This window comes from Pelophylax lessonae (genome assembly GCF_965119305.1).
Source record: "Pelophylax lessonae genome assembly, chromosome: 10".
In the NCBI taxonomy this organism is placed as follows: Eukaryota; Metazoa; Chordata; class Amphibia; order Anura; family Ranidae; genus Pelophylax; species Pelophylax lessonae.
In genome coordinates, this window is record NC_138777.1 from 1,217,311 (window position 1) to 1,236,974 (window position 19,664).

At 49.3% G+C, this 19,664-nt stretch overlaps 1 protein-coding gene across 5 annotated transcripts in view; it reads left to right on the forward strand.

Annotated features, from left to right (window-relative positions):
- Positions 1-19,664, forward strand: part of SOX6 (SRY-box transcription factor 6) — a 548,208-nt gene that overhangs the window by 69,881 nt on the left and 458,663 nt on the right. For all 5 annotated transcript variants that reach the window (XM_082269784.1, XM_082269783.1, XM_082269788.1 and 2 more), the window contains exon 2: positions 528-596. The gene's annotated coding sequence lies outside the window, so the exon portion shown is untranslated. The remainder of the gene's footprint in view (positions 1-527; positions 597-19,664) is intronic.

The window sequence follows — 19,664 nt, forward strand, 5'->3', positions numbered from 1 at the left end:
GGGATCCCTCCATAAAGAGGACCTGTCATTCCTATTCCTATTACAGGGGATCTCTCCATAAAGAGGACCTGTCATCCCTATTCCTATTACAGGGGATCCCCCCATAAAGAGGACCTGTCATCCCTATTCCTATTACAGGGGATCCCTCCATAAAGAGGACCTCTAACATTCTGTCCCCAATCTCTGACCATCTCTAGCATTGTGTCCCCCATCTCTGACCCATTGGAAATCATTGGAAATCATTGGCAATCATTGGAAATCACGGGGTACGACTTGTCATGTGACTTTGCAGTCCCAAGTCTCAGGACAAGTCGCATAGGTTTTAAAGGGGGCCTCATACATTCGGTCTCTCAGGAGTGGTAGAACAGAGAGTCGCCTATTCGGGTTGTCAGAGAGCTGTTCCAGGCTTGTTAGGTCTCATTAGTGTGGGACATGGAGGGCGGGTATAGACGGGATAGGGAACGCTCTATGTACTATTATATGTGTCTACACCACATTCTCATCACCTCTTCTTCTTCTTCCTGCAGATCAGTTTAATGAATTCACCAAACGCCCACCAGTGACTCCGCCCACCCGCCTGCTATCCTCCGCTAATTGTAAGTAGTTCCTCTACTTCTCTTTATACAGACTCAGTGCAGCCTGGGAATTGTAAAGCTTTATTGGTCTGAACAACCGGTCCTATTAATGGGCCAAGCTGCTGAATGTAACCTTTAACTTCAGTTTTGGATGGAACGGGGGAAGGGTGAAAGACTCCCATCATTGTGAAAGTGTCCCCCTGTGTCACGCAGACAGGAAGCGAGGATAAATCTTTTCATAATGGACACAAAGTAATAAAAATCCTCTGTGCAGACCCCCCCCCCGCCCCCTCCTCCCTCCATCCAAATCTGATAAACTGGGACGAGAATGTTTTGGTGGAGCAATTTGAATCTTCCTGTGTGTGCTGGTGGTGGAGACCGGTTAAATCTGAACTCTGGGATATTAAATCCATATCTGTGCACTGTGAGACCTCCAGGAATAAAGACCACCCACTGCTGCTCTCCCTGCCTGTGCAGGGGGACTGGTCTTGTCTCCGCCCACTCCTGTAGTGGGTGGAGCCAGCTGGGCACCTCCCAGAGCTCAGTTTTTTCATTGTGCAGGGGGACTGGTCTTGTCTCTGCCCCTTCTGTAGTTTTCTGTGGTGGGTGGAGCCTGCTGGGCCCCTCCCACAGCTCTGCTCTCTCTTTGTGCAGGGTGACTGGTCTTGTCTCCGCCCCTCCTGTAGTTTTCTGTACGGGATGGCCCCTCCCACAGCTCTGCTCTCTGCACAGTGATGATGTCACTGCTACTTTTACAAGGTAATATCTGGGTTTGCACACAAAGTGGATGTATATATGTGTAGTTATTGAGGAAATATTTGAATGAAAGTTTTTGTGCCGTAGTTCAGCTTTGATACATGAGGTCTCCTGTGAGATTCTGCTGCTTTGACCCCGGATCTGCAGAGGTCTCAGCGCTGTCCTCGGTTTGTGAGGCTGTCCGCACTGATTGAACAATCTCCTTTAGATCTACCAACAACTACATACACCAGACTGGATACAACCCGAATCAGAGAGGCGGGACCTCACATGACACATTAGATGTGAAGGAGATTGTACCGTTACATTGTAACATGTATGGCCAGCTTTGTGTTATCAGATACAATGTTTCCCCGGAGTATCCTGCACATCCCCCCCTTTTATGAACTTACTGAGTGATGGGACCAAAGTCCATGGAGGATTCTAACCACCTCCAGCATTGTGTCCCCCATCTCTGACCACCTCCAGCGTTGTGTCCCCCATCTCTGACCACCTCCAGCATTGTGTCCCCCCATCTCTGACCACCTCCAGCGTTGTGTCCCCCCATCTCTGACCACCTCCAGCATTGTGTCCCCCATCTCTGACCACCTCCAGCATTGTGTCCCCCACCTCTGACCACCTCCAGCGTTGTGTCCCCCCATCTCTGACCACCTCCAGCGTTGTGTCCCCCCATCTCTGACCACCTCCAGCGTTGTGTCCCCCATCTCTGACCACCTCCAGCATTGTGTCCCCCCATCTCTGACCACCTCCAGCATTGTGTCCCCCATCTCTGACCACCTCCAGCGTTGTGTCCCCATCTCTGACCACCTCCAGCGTTGTGTCCCCCATCCCTGACCACCTCTAGCATTGTGTCCTTCATCTCTTACCACCTCCAGCATTGGGTCTCCCCATCTCTGACCACCTCCAGCATTGTGTCCCCCATCTCTGACTACCTCCAGCATTGTGTCCTTCATCTCTGACCACCTCCAGCGTTGTGTCCCCATCTCTGACCACCTCCAGCGTTGTGTCCCCCATCCCTGACCACCTCTAGCATTGTGTCCTTCATCTCTTACCACCTCCAGCATTGGGTCTCCCCATCTCTGACCACCTCCAGCATTGTGTCCCCCATCTCTGACCACCTCCAGCATTGTGTCCCCCACCTCTGACCACCTCCAGCGTTGTGTCCCCCCATCTCTGACCACCTCCAGCGTTGTGTCCCCCCATCTCTGACCACCTCCAGCGTTGTGTCCCCCATCTCTGACCACCTCCAGCATTGTGTCCCCCCATCTCTGACCACCTCCAGCATTGTGTCCCCCATCTCTGACCACCTCCAGCGTTGTGTCCCCATCTCTGACCACCTCCAGCGTTGTGTCCCCCATCCCTGACCACCTCTAGCATTGTGTCCTTCATCTCTTACCACCTCCAGCATTGGGTCTCCCCATCTCTGACCACCTCCAGCATTGTGTCCCCCATCTCTGACTACCTCCAGCATTGTGTCCTTCATCTCTGACCACCTCCAGCGTTGTGTCCCCCCATCTCTGACCACCTCCAGCGTTGTGTCCCCCATCTCTGACCACCTCCAGCATTGTGTCCTTCATCTCTTACCACCTCCAGCATTGTGTCCCCCATCTCTGACTACCTCCAGCATTGTGTCCTTCATCTCTGACCACCTCCAGCATTGGGTCTCCCCATCTCTGACCACCTCCAGCATTGTGTCCCCCATCTCTGACTACCTCCAGCGTTGTGTCCCCATCTCTGACCACCTCCAGGGTTTTGTCCCCCATCTCTGACCACCTCCAGCATTGTGTCCCCATCTCTGACCACCTCCAGCATTGGGTCCCCCCATCTCTGACCACCTCTAGCGTTGTGTCCCCATCTCTGACCACCTCCAGCGTTGTGTCCCCCATCCCTGACCACCTCCAGCGTTGTGTCCCCATCTCTGACCACCTCCAGCGTTGTGTCCACCATCCCTGACCACCTCCAGCGTTGTGTCCCTATCTCTGACCACCTCCAGCGTTGTGTCCCCCATCCCTGACCACCTCTAGCATTGTGTCCCCATCCCTGACCACCTCTAGCATTGGGTCTCCCCATCTCTGACCACCTCCAGCGTTGTGTCCACCATCCCTGACCACCTCCAGCGTTGTGTCCCCATCTCTGACCACCTCCAGCGTTGTGTCCCCATCTCTGACCACCTCCAGCATTGGGTCCCCATCCCTGACCACCTCTAGCATTGGGTCCCCCCATCTCTGACCACCTCTAGCGTTGTGTCCCCATCTCTGACCACCTCCAGGGTTGTGTCCCCCCATCTCTGACCACCTCCAGCATTGTGTCCCCCATCTCTTACCACCTCCAGTGTTGTGACCCCATCTCTGACCACCTCCAGCATTGGGTCCCCCCATCTCTGACCACCTCTAGCGTTGTGTCCCCATCTCTGACCACCTCCAGGGTTGTGTCCCCCATCTCTGACCACCTCCAGCATTGTGTCCCCCATCTCTGACCACCTCCAGCGTTGTGTCCCCCCCATCTCTGACCACCTCCAGCATTGTGTCCCCCATCTCTGACCACCTCCAGCGTTGTGTCCCAATCTCTGACCACCTCCAGCGTTGTGTCCCCCATCCCTGACCACCTCCAGCATTGTGTCCCCCATCTCTGACCACCTCCAACGTTGTGTCCCCCATCTCTGACCACCTCCAGCCTTGTGTCACCCATCTCTGACCACCTCCAGCATTGTGTCCCAATCTCTGACCATCTCCAGAATTGTGTCCCTCATCAATGGCCATCTCCAGCATTGTCCCCCCCCCCACCCCCCACCCCCATCTTTTGCCATCTCTAACATTGTGTCCCCCATCTTTGACAATTCAATATAGAACTACATATACTAAATATAATATCTGCCCCTAGGGATGTCAGGGGCCACAACTGGGACCCTCTATATCTAGAAAATGGACCACCACTACCTAATTCCAAGCATGGCCATGGTCTCCATAGTTACATTGGTCCAGCTTGGTCCGGTCATTGTGTGATTTTGGTGGCACCAGACATTTATCCTCATCACCAGTTGCCGTCATCCCCGTCCTCACCGTGTCACAGTATAAGCGAGGAGCGGCAGAGAGGACAGAGGACGCACACATAGTCGCTTTGTGCAGCTCTCTGGGTCCGTGATGTAACAAATATTGTAATAACAGGTGTGTGAGCGCGATGTAAATCTGTACGGAGATATTAATTGCAGCTGGCGGCTCTTATTACCGCCGCTACTCGCCATGCTGAGATTAATCGGTGCTCGCGACTCCGCTGACGGGTCAGAGATAGAAGGACCCTCGTAAATGTCTTCATACAGCCTGAGGGACGCAGGGCTTTACCTGAAACAACCCCGCTGGTGTTTTGTCAGTGATCATTGTTCTGCCAGCATGGCGGTAACCCGAGACGGGCACCAAGAACGCGGCATGGGAACCGCACGCTGCTATTTAAAGTGCGGTCTTCTCATAGTGAAAGCAATTGACAATAATATGAACTGGGCTGTTTTAGGACCATTGGCTCACGCTGTAAGTTACACCTGAAACACGAGAAAATGCGTGTGATACAACGCACACCCCTCTATAAATAGTGCAGCTTCCATCTTCGGTGTCCGTCCAACTGCAGGCTGGTGAGAGCCACGTCTCTGTGTATACATCTATATCTGTGTGTGGAGGCATGGGCAGAGAGATAGGAGTCCTCCAGCAGTGCAGAGTATTTCAGGAGAGTTATAGAGGAAGGAGCAGAGTCCTCCAGCAGAGCAGAGTATTTCAGGAGAGGAGAGTTATAGAGGAAGGAGCAGAGTCCTCCAGCAGTGCAGAGTATTTCAGGAGAGGAGAGTTATAGAGGAAGGAGCAGAGTCCTCCAGCAGAGCAGAGTATTTCAGGAGAGGAGAGTTATAGAGGAAGGAGCAGAGTCCTCCAGCAGTGCAGAGTGTTTTAGGAGAGGAGAGTTGGGAAGGAGCAGAGTCCTCCAGCAGTGCAGAGTATTTCAGGAGAGGAGAGTTATAGAGGAAGGAGCAGAGTCCTCCAGCAGTGCAGAGTATTTCAGGAGAGGAGAGTTATAGAGGAAGGAGCAGAGTCCTCCAGCAGTGCAGAGTATTTCAGGAGAGGAGAGTTATAGAGGAAGGAGCAGAGTCCTTCAGCAGTGCAGAGGATTTCAGGAGAGGAGAGTTGGGAAGGAGCAGAGTCCTCCAGCAGTGCAGAGGATTTCAGGAGAGTAGAGTTATAGAGGAAGGAGCAGAGTCCTCCAGCAGAGCAGAGTATTTCAGGAGCGGAGAGTTATAGAGGAAGGAGCAGAGTCTCCCAGCAGAGCAGAGTATTTCAGGAGAGGAGAGTTATAGAGGAAAGGAGCAGAGTCCTCCAGCAGAGCAGAGTATTTCAGGAGAGGAGAGTTGGGAAGGAGCAGAGTCCTCCAGCAGTGCAGAGTATTTCAGGAGAGGAGAGTTATAGAGGAAGGAGCAGAGTCCTCCAGCAGAGCTGAGTATTTCAGAAGAGGAGAGTTATAGAGGAAGGAGCAGAGTCCTCCAGCAGTGCAGAGTATTTCAGGAGAGGAGAGTTGGGAAGGAGCAGAGTCCTCCAGCAGTGCAGAGTATTTCAGGAGAGGAGAGTTATAGAGGAAGGAGCAGAGACCTCCAGCAGTGCAGAGTATTTCAGGAGAGGAGAGTTATAGAGGAAGGAGCAGAGTCATCCAGCAGTGCAGAGTATTTCAGGAGAGGAGAGTTATAGAGGAAGGAGCAGAGTCCTCCAGCAGTGCAGAGTATTTCAGGAGAGGAGAGTTATAGAGGAAGGAGCAGAGTCCTCCAGCAGTGCAGAGGATTTCAGGAGAGGAGAGTTGGGAAGGAGCAGAGTCCTCCAACAGTGCAGAGTATTTCAGGAGAGGAGAGTTGGAGGTAGGAGCAGAGTCCTCTAGCAGAGCAGAGTATTTCAGGAGAGGAGAGTTATAGAGGAAGGAGCAGAGTCCTCCAGCAGTGCAGAGTATTTCAGGAGAGGAGAGTTATAGAGGAAGGAGCAGAGTCCTCCAGCAGTGCAGAGTATTTCAGGAGAGGAGAGTTATAGAGGAAGGAGCAGAGTCCTCCAGCAGTGCAGAGTATTTCAGGAGAGGAGAGTTATAGAGGAAGGAGCAGAGTCCTCTAGCAGAGCAGAGTATTTCAGGAGAGGAGAGTTATAGAGGAAGGAGCAGAGTCCTCCAGCAGTGCAGAGTATTTCAGGAGAGGAGAGTTATAGAGGAAGGAGCAGAGTCCTCCAGCAGAGCAGAGGATTTCAGGAGAGGAGAGTTGGGAAGGAGCAGAGTCCTCCAGCAGTGCAGAGGATTTCAGGAGAGTAGAGTTATAGAGGAAGGAGCAGAGTCTCCCAGCAGAGCAGAGTATTTCAGGAGAGGAGAGTTATAGAGGAAAGGAGCAGAGTCCTCCAGCAGAGCAGAGTATTTCAGAAGAGGAGAGTTATAGAGGAAGGAGCAGAGTCCTCCAGCAGTGCAGGGTATTTCAGGAGAGGAGAGTTATAGAGGAAGGAGCAGAGTCCTCCAGCAGTGCAGAGTATTTCAGGAGAGGAGAGTTATAGAGGAAGGAGCAGAGTCCTCCAGCAGTGCAGGGTATTTCAGGAGAGGAGAGTTATAGAGGAAGGAGCAGAGTCCTCCAGCAGTGCAGAGTATTTCAGGAGAGGAGAGTTGTAGAGTAAGAAGCAGAGTCCTCCAGCAGTGCAGAGTATTTCAGGAGAGGAGAGTTATAGAGGAAGGAGCAGATTTCTCCAGCAGTGCAGAGTATTTCAGGAGAGGAGAGTTATAGAGGAAAGGAGCAGAGTCCTCCAGCAGAGCAGAGTATTTCAGAAGAGGAGAGTTATAGAGGAAGGAGCAGAGTCCTCCAGCAGTGCAGAGTATTTCAGGAGAGGAGAGTTGTAGAGGAAGGAGCAGAGTCCTCCAGCAGTGCAGGGTATTTCAGGAGAGGAGAGTTATAGAGGAAGGAGCAGAGTCCTCTAGCAGAGCAGAGTATTTCAGGAGAGGAGAGTTATAGAGGAAGGAGCAGAGTCCTCTAGCAGAGCAGAGTATTTCAGGAGAGGAGAGTTATAGAGGAAGGAGCAGAGTCCTCCAGCAGTGCAGGGTATTTCAGGAGAGGAGAGTTATAGAGGAAGGAGCAGAGTACTCCAGCAGTGCAGGGTATTTCAGGAGAGGAGAGTTATAGAGGAAGGAGCAGAGTCCTCCAGCAGTGCAGAGTATTTCAGGAGAGGAGAGTTATAGAGGAAGGAGCAGAGTCCTCCAGCAGAGCAGAGGATTTCAGGAGAGGAGAGTTGGGAAGGAGCAGAGTCCTCCAGCAGTGCAGAGGATTTCAGGAGAGTAGAGTTATAGAGGAAGGAGCAGAGTCTCCCAGCAGAGCAGAGTATTTCAGGAGAGGAGAGTTATAGAGGAAAGGAGCAGAGTCCTCCAGCAGAGCAGAGTATTTCAGAAGAGGAGAGTTATAGAGGAAGGAGCAGAGTCCTCCAGCAGTACAGGGTATTTCAGGAGAGGAGAGTTATAGAGGAAGGAGCAGAGTCCTCCAGCAGTGCAGAGTATTTCAGGAGAGGAGAGTTATAGAGGAAGGAGCAGAGTCCTCCAGCAGTGCAGAGTATTTCAGGAGAGGAGAGTTATAGAGGAAGGAGCAGAGTCCTCCAGCAGTGCAGGGTATTTCAGGAGAGGAGAGTTATAGAGGAAGGAGCAGAGTCCTCCAGCAGTGCAGAGTATTTCAGGAGAGGAGAGTTGTAGAGGAAGAAGCAGAGTCCTCCAGCAGTGCAGAGTATTTCAGGAGAGGAGAGTTATAGAGGAAGGAGCAGATTTCTCCAGCAGTGCAGAGTATTTCAGGAGAGGAGAGTTATAGAGGAAGGAGCAGAGTCCTCCAGCAGTGCAGAGTATTTCAGGAGAGGAGAGTTGTAGAGGAAGGAGCAGAGTCCTCCAGCAGTGCAGGGTATTTCAGGAGAGGAGAGTTATAGAGGAAGGAGCAGAGTCCTCCAGCAGTGCAGAGTGTTTTAGGAGAGGAGAGTTGGGAAGGAGCAGAGTCCTCCAGCAGTGCAGAGTATTTCAGGAGAGGAGAGTTATAGAGGAAGGAGCAGAGTCCTCCAGCAGAGCAGAGTATTTCAGGAGAGTTATAGAGGAAGGAGCAGAGTCCTCCAGCAGAGCAGAGTATTTCAGGAGAGGAGAGTTATAGAGGAAGGAGCAGAGTCCTCCAGCAGTGCAGAGTGTTTTAGGAGAGGAGAGTTGGGAAGGAGCAGAGTCCTCCAGCAGTGCAGAGTATTTCAGGAGAGGAGAGTTATAGAGGAAGGAGCAGAGTCCTCCAGCAGTGCAGAGTATTTCAGGAGAGGAGAGTTATAGAGGAAGGAGCAGAGTCCTCCAGCAGTGCAGAGTATTTCAGGAGAGGAGAGTTATAGAGGAAGGAGCAGAGTCCTTCAGCAGTGCAGAGGATTTCAGGAGAGGAGAGTTGGGAAGGAGCAGAGTCCTCCAGCAGTGCAGAGGATTTCAGGAGAGTAGAGTTATAGAGGAAGGAGCAGAGTCCTCCAGCAGAGCAGAGTATTTCAGGAGCGGAGAGTTATAGAGGAAGGAGCAGAGTCTCCCAGCAGAGCAGAGTATTTCAGGAGAGGAGAGTTATAGAGGAAAGGAGCAGAGTCCTCCAGCAGAGCAGAGTATTTCAGAAGAGGAGAGTTATAGAGGAAGGAGCAGAGTCCTCCAGCAGTGCAGAGTATTTCAGGAGAGGAGAGTTGGGAAGGAGCAGAGTCCTCCAGCAGTGCAGAGTATTTCAGGAGAGGAGAGTTATAGAGGAAGGAGCAGAGACCTCCAGCAGTGCAGAGTATTTCAGGAGAGGAGAGTTATAGAGGAAGGAGCAGAGTCATCCAGCAGTGCAGAGTATTTCAGGAGAGGAGAGTTATAGAGGAAGGAGCAGAGTCCTCCAGCAGTGCAGAGTATTTCAGGAGAGGAGAGTTATAGAGGAAGGAGCAGAGTCCTCCAGCAGTGCAGAGGATTTCAGGAGAGGAGAGTTGGGAAGGAGCAGAGTCCTCCAACAGTGCAGAGTATTTCAGGAGAGGAGAGTTGGAGGTAGGAGCAGAGTCCTCTAGCAGAGCAGAGTATTTCAGGAGAGGAGAGTTATAGAGGAAGGAGCAGAGTCCTCCAGCAGTGCAGAGTATTTCAGGAGAGGAGAGTTATAGAGGAAGGAGCAGAGTCCTCCAGCAGTGCAGAGTATTTCAGGAGAGGAGAGTTATAGAGGAAGGAGCAGAGTCCTCCAGCAGTGCAGAGTATTTCAGGAGAGGAGAGTTATAGAGGAAGGAGCAGAGTCCTCTAGCAGAGCAGAGTATTTCAGGAGAGGAGAGTTATAGAGGAAGGAGCAGAGTCCTCCAGCAGTGCAGAGTATTTCAGGAGAGGAGAGTTATAGAGGAAGGAGCAGAGTCCTCCAGCAGAGCAGAGGATTTCAGGAGAGGAGAGTTGGGAAGGAGCAGAGTCCTCCAGCAGTGCAGAGGATTTCAGGAGAGTAGAGTTATAGAGGAAGGAGCAGAGTCTCCCAGCAGAGCAGAGTATTTCAGGAGAGGAGAGTTATAGAGGAAAGGAGCAGAGTCCTCCAGCAGAGCAGAGTATTTCAGAAGAGGAGAGTTATAGAGGAAGGAGCAGAGTCCTCCAGCAGTGCAGGGTATTTCAGGAGAGGAGAGTTATAGAGGAAGGAGCAGAGTCCTCCAGCAGTGCAGAGTATTTCAGGAGAGGAGAGTTATAGAGGAAGGAGCAGAGTCCTCCAGCAGTGCAGGGTATTTCAGGAGAGGAGAGTTATAGAGGAAGGAGCAGAGTCCTCCAGCAGTGCAGAGTATTTCAGGAGAGGAGAGTTGTAGAGTAAGAAGCAGAGTCCTCCAGCAGTGCAGAGTATTTCAGGAGAGGAGAGTTATAGAGGAAGGAGCAGATTTCTCCAGCAGTGCAGAGTATTTCAGGAGAGGAGAGTTATAGAGGAAAGGAGCAGAGTCCTCCAGCAGAGCAGAGTATTTCAGAAGAGGAGAGTTATAGAGGAAGGAGCAGAGTCCTCCAGCAGTGCAGAGTATTTCAGGAGAGGAGAGTTGTAGAGGAAGGAGCAGAGTCCTCCAGCAGTGCAGGGTATTTCAGGAGAGGAGAGTTATAGAGGAAGGAGCAGAGTCCTCTAGCAGAGCAGAGTATTTCAGGAGAGGAGAGTTATAGAGGAAGGAGCAGAGTCCTCTAGCAGAGCAGAGTATTTCAGGAGAGGAGAGTTATAGAGGAAGGAGCAGAGTCCTCCAGCAGTGCAGAGTATTTCAGGAGAGGAGAGTTATAGAGGAAGGAGCAGAGTCCTCCAGCAGAGCAGAGGATTTCAGGAGAGGAGAGTTGGGAAGGAGCAGAGTCCTCCAGCAGTGCAGAGGATTTCAGGAGAGTAGAGTTATAGAGGAAGGAGCAGAGTCTCCCAGCAGAGCAGAGTATTTCAGGAGAGGAGAGTTATAGAGGAAAGGAGCAGAGTCCTCCAGCAGTACAGGGTATTTCAGGAGAGGAGAGTTATAGAGGAAGGAGCAGAGTCCTCCAGCAGTGCAGAGTATTTCAGGAGAGGAGAGTTATAGAGGAAGGAGCAGAGTCCTCCAGCAGTACAGGGTATTTCAGGAGAGGAGAGTTATAGAGGAAGGAGCAGAGTCCTCCAGCAGTGCAGAGTATTTCAGGAGAGGAGAGTTATAGAGGAAGGAGCAGAGTCCTCCAGCAGTGCAGAGTATTTCAGGAGAGGAGAGTTATAGAGGAAGGAGCAGAGTCCTCCAGCAGTGCAGGGTATTTCAGGAGAGGAGAGTTATAGAGGAAGGAGCAGAGTCCTCCAGCAGTGCAGAGTATTTCAGGAGAGGAGAGTTGTAGAGGAAGAAGCAGAGTCCTCCAGCAGTGCAGAGTATTTCAGGAGAGGAGAGTTATAGAGGAAGGAGCAGATTTCTCCAGCAGTGCAGAGTATTTCAGGAGAGGAGAGTTATAGAGGAAAGGAGCAGAGTCCTCCAGCAGAGCAGAGTATTTCAGAAGAGGAGAGTTATAGAGGAAGGAGCAGAGTCCTCCAGCAGTGCAGAGTATTTCAGGAGAGGAGAGTTGTAGAGGAAGGAGCAGAGTCCTCCAGCAGTGCAGGGTATTTCAGGAGAGGAGAGTTATAGAGGAAGGAGCAGAGTCCTCCAGCAGTGCAGAGTATTTCAGGAGAGGAGAGTTATAGAGGAAGGAGCAGAGTCCTCCAGCAGTGCAGAGTATTTCAGGAGAGGAGAGTTATAGAGGAAGGAGCAGAGTCCTCCAGCAGTGCAGAGTATTTCAGGAGAGGAGAGTTATAGAGGAAGGAGCAGAGTCCTCCAGCAGTGCAGGGTATTTCAGGAGAGGAGAGTTATAGAGGAAGGAGCAGAGTCCTCCAGCAGTGCAGAGTATTTCAGGAGAGGAGAGTTGTAGAGGAAGAAGCAGAGTCCTCCAGCAGTGCAGAGTATTTCAGGAGAGGAGAGTTATAGAGGAAGGAGCAGATTTCTCCAGCAGTGCAGAGTATTTCAGGAGAGGAGAGTTATAGAGGAAAGGAGCAGAGTCCTCCAGCAGAGCAGAGTATTTCAGAAGAGGAGAGTTATAGAGGAAGGAGCAGAGTCCTCCAGCAGTGCAGAGTATTTCAGGAGAGGAGAGTTGTAGAGGAAGGAGCAGAGTCCTCCAGCAGTGCAGGGTATTTCAGGAGAGGAGAGTTATAGAGGAAGGAGCAGAGTCCTCCAGCAGTGCAGAGTATTTCAGGAGAGGAGAGTTATAGAGGAAGGAGCAGAGTCCTCCAGCAGTGCAGAGTATTTCAGGAGAGGAGAGTTATAGAGGAAGGAGCAGAGTCCTCCAGCAGTGCAGAGTATTTCAGGAGAGGAGAGTTATAGAGGAAGGAGCAGAGTCCTCCAGCAGTGCAGGGTATTTCAGGAGAGGAGAGTTATAGAGGAAGGAGCAGAGTCCTCCAGCAGTGCAGAGTATTTCAGGAGAGGAGAGTTGTAGAGGAAGAAGCAGAGTCCTCCAGCAGTGCAGAGTATTTCAGGAGAGGAGAGTTATAGAGGAAGGAGCAGATTTCTCCAGCAGTGCAGAGTATTTCAGGAGAGGAGAGTTGGAGGAAGGGTGATTTGTTGGGTCCCGGAATGGAAGGTGAGATTTGCTGACTCCGGATATTTTGCGCTCTAATAATGACAGAATAAAAGAGCGCAGAGACTTGTGCGGCACAGCGATGACATCAGTGCGTTGTGTAATAAGTCCTCGTCTCTCCCCCGCACGGCTCGCACATTCAATAACCATCAATAGCAGGAAATGAGAAGGCGGAGGGTCCCAGCGTGACTCGGGATAAGATTAAGGAAAATGTGAAGGAGTAGGTGGAATAATTGGAGTTGGAGAATTTGGCCCTTGGGGGCCCCGCGCTGTGCTCAGCACACTTTTCTGCCCTTGTGCAGCGATGACGGCGAGTTCTGCAGTCGCTCTTCGTTCCGTCATCTCTCCAGATTTATAATGTGACAAGTTTCATTTACATGCAAGAAACCGAGAGAGCGCTGCGTCCAAACTGCGCCATCGGGGAGAGATAAATCGATTGGTGTGAATTATGAACTGAGAGCGATCGGCTTACTCCATGATGGAAATGTTCGTGTTTAGTGCTGGTGGTACGGGCGTGACACCCCCTCCCAAAGATCCGCCCACAGCCCCGACTTTTCTTGTATAGGATATAATGAGAAGAACAATGTATCAGATTCTACGATCAGTTATAATGTATCAGTGCGAAACTCGCGAGTCTGAACTCGTAGGACGCAATAATGATCTATTGATTCCATGGTCAATTATGACATGTTTATCAATCGATCAATACTTCACAGATATAAGGAATTTCTGACACTGGCAAGGTGGAGCAGAGCAATATCCGGGGCATCTGGGATAACGGGAACCAGCGATCAATTAATTAATCAATCGATCTGTCTATATTTTTTCTGTCTTTTCTCCTCTCTGACCCTCTCCACTGTTGTGTCCCCCATCTCTGACCATCTCCACTGTTGTGTCCCATATTTCTGACCATCTCCAGCATTGTGTCCCCCATCCACCATCTCTGGCCAACTCCAGCCTTGTGTCCCCATCCATGACCACCTCCAGCATTGTTTCCCCCATTTCTTAGTATCACTATCATTGTGTCCCCCATCTCTATCATTGTGCCCTCCAACTCTGACCATCTCTATCATTGTGTCCCCCATCTCTGACCATCTCCAGCATTGTGTCCCCCAACTCTGACCATCTCTATCATTGTGTCCCCCATCTCTGACCATGTAAAACATTGTGTCCCCCAACTCCTACCATCTCTATCATTGTGTCCCCCATCTCTATCATTGTGTCCCCCATCTCTGACCATCTCAGGCATCGTGTCCCCCAACTCAGACCATCTCTATCATTGTGTCCCCCAAGTCAGACCATCTCTTTCATTGTGTCCCCCATCTCTGACCATGTCCAGCATTGTGCCCTCCAACTCTGACCATTTCTATCATTGTGTCCCCCATCTCTGACCATGTACAGCATTGTGTCCCCATCTCTATCATTGTGTCCCCCATCTCTGACCATCTCAGGCATTGTGTCCCCCAACTCAGACCATCTCTGACCATCTCCAGCATTGTGTCCCCCAACTCTGACCATTTCTATCATTGTGTCCCCCATCTCTGACCATCTCCAGCATTGTGTCCCCCAACTCTGACCATCTCTATCATTGTGTCCCCCATCTCCAGAAGTGTGTCCCCCAACTCTGACCATCTCTATCATTGTGTCCCCCATCTCTGACCATCTCTATCATTGTGTCCCCCATCTCCAGAATTGTGTCCCCCAACTCTGACCATCTCTATCATTGTGTCCCCCATCTCTGACCATCTCCAGAATTGTGTCCCCCATCTCTGACCATCTCCAGAATTGTGTCCCCCATCTCTGACCATCTCCAGAATTGTGTCCCCTATCTCTGTCCATCTCTGCTTTATTAGCATCACTAAACCTTCTTCTCATCTCCAGGCCGGGGGGCTGGTGAGGGTCTGGTGAGGTGATAATGGAGGGATGGGGATCATTATCACACTGGGGGCACAGTTGGCGCTCTATGAGTAGATGGGAGTTGCCAGGCCTTGGCTCCGCCTTGATGGAAGTATCTGTTGTAGATTTGTAGTCCAGATACAAACAAATTCCGGAAGATCCGCTAGAACACCATAAAAAGTTTATTTTATCACTTTGGAGGCACAAAGTGCGTTCCCTGCGTAGGTGGACATAGTCAGGCCCAGCCATGATGGAAGTATCTGGCGCTCTCAGTAAGTAATAATATCTGACAGCCGGCAGTGAGCACGGCGTGCCAGGAGTGGCGGTAATTGATTGGAGACGTAGGACGGGGAGTTGTGTGTAAATGGTGATCCAGGGGACACGGCTAAGTGACAGGTACACGGATAATCTCCATATGATAATCATGTTGGGTTAATGAGTGTAATTTATAATCTTTGTCATCGTTGGAGCTCGCGTACAGCGCCCGGAGTCCCCAGGAAGGGAAAGCATAATTAACCCCTTCCATCTCAGAGGAGACGGCACAATGGCAGGTTATTAAATAACCAGACAAATTAGAGAATGTTAATAGTGCCGGGGAACATTAATTCCATCAATAGATTCCCTCTCCTCGTCTGCATTCCCTCCAATCTGGGAGGATTCCGTGAGTGCTCAGCCGTCTTCACTCAGGGAAATACTTCTGCCTCGTTTTGTTTGAGGTCTGGAATGGCTTTCCGAAACTGAACTCTGATATATTGTACAGTGTGTGAACAGATCTGTACAACCTTCATGTAAGACCAGCTCGGTGTCTCTTCTCTCCAGCCTTCTTTTTCTCCACCTACTCTTCTTTTTCTCTCCTCTTCCTCTCCTTTCCTTCTTTTTATTATTTTCCTCTCCTCTCCTTTCCTCTCCTCTTCTCTCCTCTCCTCTTCTTCTCCTCTTTCTGCCATCTACCTAGTTTCTTCCTCTCCTCTACCTCTTCTTCTCCTCGTCCTTTTTTCCCATCTTCCTCTTCTCTTCTTCTCCTCTTCCTGTTCCTCTCCTCCACCTCTTCCTCTCCTCTCCTCTTCTATTCTCTTCTTCTCCTCTTTCTGCCAACTACCTCTTCTCTTCCTCTACCTCTTCGTCTTCTCTTAATTTTTTTCCCATCTTCCTCTTGCTCTCTTCTTGTTGTTCTATTCTTCCTCTCCTCTCCTCTTCCTCACTCTCTCCTTTCCATTTCCTCCCCTTTTCCTCTCCTGTTTTCTTCCTTTCCTGTCTTCTCTACTCTTCTTTTCTCTTCTCATTTCTTCTCTTCTCTTCTTCCTGCCATCTACCTCTTTTCTTCCTCTCCACTACCACTTCTTCTCCTCTTGCTTTTCTTACCATCTTCCTGTTCTCTTCTTCTTCTATTCCTCTCCTCTTCCTGTTCCTCTCCTCCTCCTCTTCTTCTTCTCTTCCTCTTCTCTTCCTGCCATCTACCTCTTCTCTTCCCCTCCTCTACCTCTTCTTCTCCTCTTCTTGCCATCTACCTCTTCTCTTCCTCTCCTCAAATTCTTCTTCTCCTCTTCCTCTCCTCTTCCTGCCATCTACCGCTTCTCTTTCTCCCCTTTACCTCTTCTTCTCCTCTTCCTTTTACTCCCAACTTCCTTTTCTTCCTCTTCCTCTCCCCTTGTTCTTCTAATCTTCCTCTCCTCTTCCGCACTTTCTCATTTCCCTGTTTTCTTCATTTTCTTCTCCTCTCCTCTCCTCTCTTCTTCTCTCTCTCTCTCTATATATATATCTTCCCTTCCTCTCTGTCCTCATCATCTTCTCTATCTCTTCCTCTTCTTCTCCTCTTCCTCATCTCTTTCTGCCATCTACCTTTTCCTGTTCTTTTCTCTTCCTCTCCTCTCTTCTCTTCTCCTCTCCTTTCTCTCTCTCTCTCTCTCTCTCTCTCTATATATATATATATATATATATATATATATATATATATATATATATATCTTCCCTTCCTCTCTGTCTTCATCATCTTCTCTATCTCTTCCTCTTCTTCTCCTCTTCCTCATCTCTTTCTGTCATCTACCTTTTCCTGTTCTCTTCATTTCCTCTCTTCTACCTCTTCTTCTCCTCTTCCTTTTATTTCCGTCTTCCTCTTCCTCTTCTCCTCTTCCTTTTCTTTCTCCTCAATGATTTGTCCATCCCGGATCAGCAGAACAAACCTTCACCCAGACTTCATATCATTACAAAGACAAAGAAGCATGGTGGGGGGTTGGGAGGGGATTAAGACTCTCTGCGCTCTCGGAGGAGTCACCTGTTCTCCGGCAGGCCTCGGCTCTTGAACTGCTAGAAGTCTCTGATAAAAGATGTTCTACAGGAGTCTGAATTTTTAAAGTGTGACCGACTTGTCCAAATGTTGTCATCTGTGATCAGAGTGGTGACCTCTCCCATCATCCTCCTGTCCATTCTTCATGGCCGTTCCTCTCTGGATGGCGGCCAATATTTCCCAATTAGGTTTTGGTGTATTGAGGGGTTTGGCAGCTCAGACATGGTATACTTCAGATTGGGGAGGGGTTGCATTGGAGTGGCTCCGATTGGGGGAGGGGGAGGTTTGCAGTGATGATTTTTTACTATTAAGTTGGAATTTATTTGCAATAAGCCGCATAATGTGGGAAAGGGACCCCGGGGCCCATCCTCATCACTGGCATAACAGGGACATTGTGTTTTGATGCTTTGTTAAATCTCAGTGCTGTGGATCTCCAGCAGCCTCTTTGCAGCCACTTCCTGTGTCGGGACAAAGCCACCTAGAGCCCGGGGCGAACATGCCATATAGCACCCCCCCTCAAGATGCAGGAGCATTATGTGTTAGCAAACCCCCCCCCCCCAAAAAAAAAGGGCAGTAATCTGCATGCATACCCCTAAGCATAAATTCCCTCTCCTCCCCCTCCTTCACCCCTGCTGAAATCCCCCCCCCCTTCCAGCACAAATCTTTGCCCCCCCCCCATCCCCACTCCCAGCTCAAATCTTCTCTCTCTCCAAGTACCTTCAGCACACATTCAGACCCTCCCCGAAAAAAAAAAAATCCCCACCACAAATCCTCTGCTCCTCAAATTGCCCCGAGTACACATGCTTTCCCACCCCCACTCCAAATCCCCCCTCCCAGCACAAATCCTGCCTCCTAGAACAAATCTTCCACTCCACTCCTAGCACAAATACCCACCAATCAGCTCTATTAGCACAAATTACCCCCCCCCCAAAAATTTCCCTTCCAGCACAAACACCTCAGATCCCCCCCCCCCCCCCAGCAAAAATAATTTTCCACTACCCCCCCCCCCCCAGCTCAAATCTTCTTTCTCCCCAAATCCTGACCACCACTCCTGAAATGAAAGATCACTCTCCCTAGCACAAATCTTCTACTCTTCAAATACACATCCTTACCCCCCCCCCACACTCCATATCCCCCCTCCTAGACAATTTTTTGTTGGGCAGATTAACCCCTTAGGGACCAGGCCTATTTCTGACACTTGTTGCTTACAAAATAAAATCAGTATTTTTTGCTAGAAAATGACTTAGAACCCCCGAACATTAAATATATATATATTTTTAGCAGAGACTCTGGAGAATAAAATGGCGGTTGTTGCAATGTTTTATGTCACACAGTGTTTGCGCAACAGTCTTTCAAACACAATTTTTTTTATAAAAAGTATACTTCACTGAATTTTAAAAAATTTAACAGTAAAGTTAGCCCAACGTTTTTATATATTGTAAAAGATGATGTCATACCGAGTAAATAGATACCTAACATGTTACAGTTAAAAATTGCGCACACTCACGGAATGGCGACAAACTACGGTACTTAAAAACCTCCATAGGCGGTGCTTTAAATTTTTTATCGGCTACCAGTTTAGAGTTACAGAGGGGATCTAAGGGTAGAATTATTGCCCTCACTCTGACGATCGCGGCGATACCTCACATGTGTGGTTGGAACATCGTCTACATTTGCGGGCGCGATTTACATATGCGTTTTCTGTGGTGTGCAAACACGCGGGGACGGGGGGGGCCCTTTACATTTTTTTATTTTTGTTATTATTTTTTTTTTTTTTTTTTACATTTTAAAAAATGATATTGTGATATTTATGGTGTAGCGCTATCCATGAATGGCTACAGAATTATGTAACCGTCAAAGATTGCAATAAATATTGATACAGTGAGTTGGTATATAAAAACATAATAAAACCCTAAAAAGCATAGACAGTAAACAAAATCTTGAAAGTGCGCAGTGCAACAGTGCAAAATGTAAAATTGTGAATAAAATATACAATAATCATCAAAGGTAGAAAATCATAGATAAGAGGTAAATAATGTAAAGTGTAAACAATTGAATATTCTTTAAAAGTGCAATAGTGCAAAAATGTGGATGAGATGTGCAATATAACAAAATGATAATTAAATATATATCAAAAGTAGACATTCATTGATTAAAGGTATTTTTTTTAATATATATTTAATTATCATTTTGGTATTTTATTCACAAATTTATATTTTTTTTCACAATTATATATTTTGCACTGTTGCACTGCGCACTTTCAAGATTTTTTTTTATTGTCTATGCTTTAGGCTACGTTCACATGTTAGCGTAGCGGATCACGGGCAGAACACCGCGATTCTGCCCGCGATCCGGAAATCATTGCAAATCGAGGGACACCTGTGCATTGCCGTTGATTTGCAATCGCACCCCAAACGCTGTGCGATGTTGCCGCGATTTCCGCCTGTCAAATCGCGGTAACATCGCGCAAACAAAATCGCGGGTCGCATGAAGCCCCAAAGAAGCTCTTGTACCTTTTTTGGGCGTCATGCGACCCGCGATTTTGTTTGCGCGATGTTACCGCGATTCGGCAGGCGGAAATTGCGGCAACATCGCACAGCGTTTGGCGATTTGCAATGATTTCCGGATCGCGGGTGGAATCGCGGTGTTCTGCCCACGATCCGCTACGCTAACATGTGAACGTAGCCTAAAGCATAGACAATAAAAAAAAATCTTGAAAGTGCGCAGTGCAACAGTGCAAAATATAAAATTGTGACAATTTTATCGCCGCTGTAAAATAATACGCGTGAAAAAAAATCATCGGTATCAAAATACCGATTCCAATTCTCCTAAAAGTACTCCCAGCGACTCCGGCGGGCCGACCCCTCGGCTTGGACGGGCCTCAGCTTTCCATTTTACACTTGGACACGGGACAGAAAATAATTCCGCGCCTCCGCCGCCCTCCCTTCCGCCAAAATGGAAGCGTGTGACAATTATAGAGGAAAAGCGCCGGGAGAACGCGTCACACGAGACGCTACAATGTAACGCCTGGAATGTAAGAGAATCCATTCATCAATCTCTAT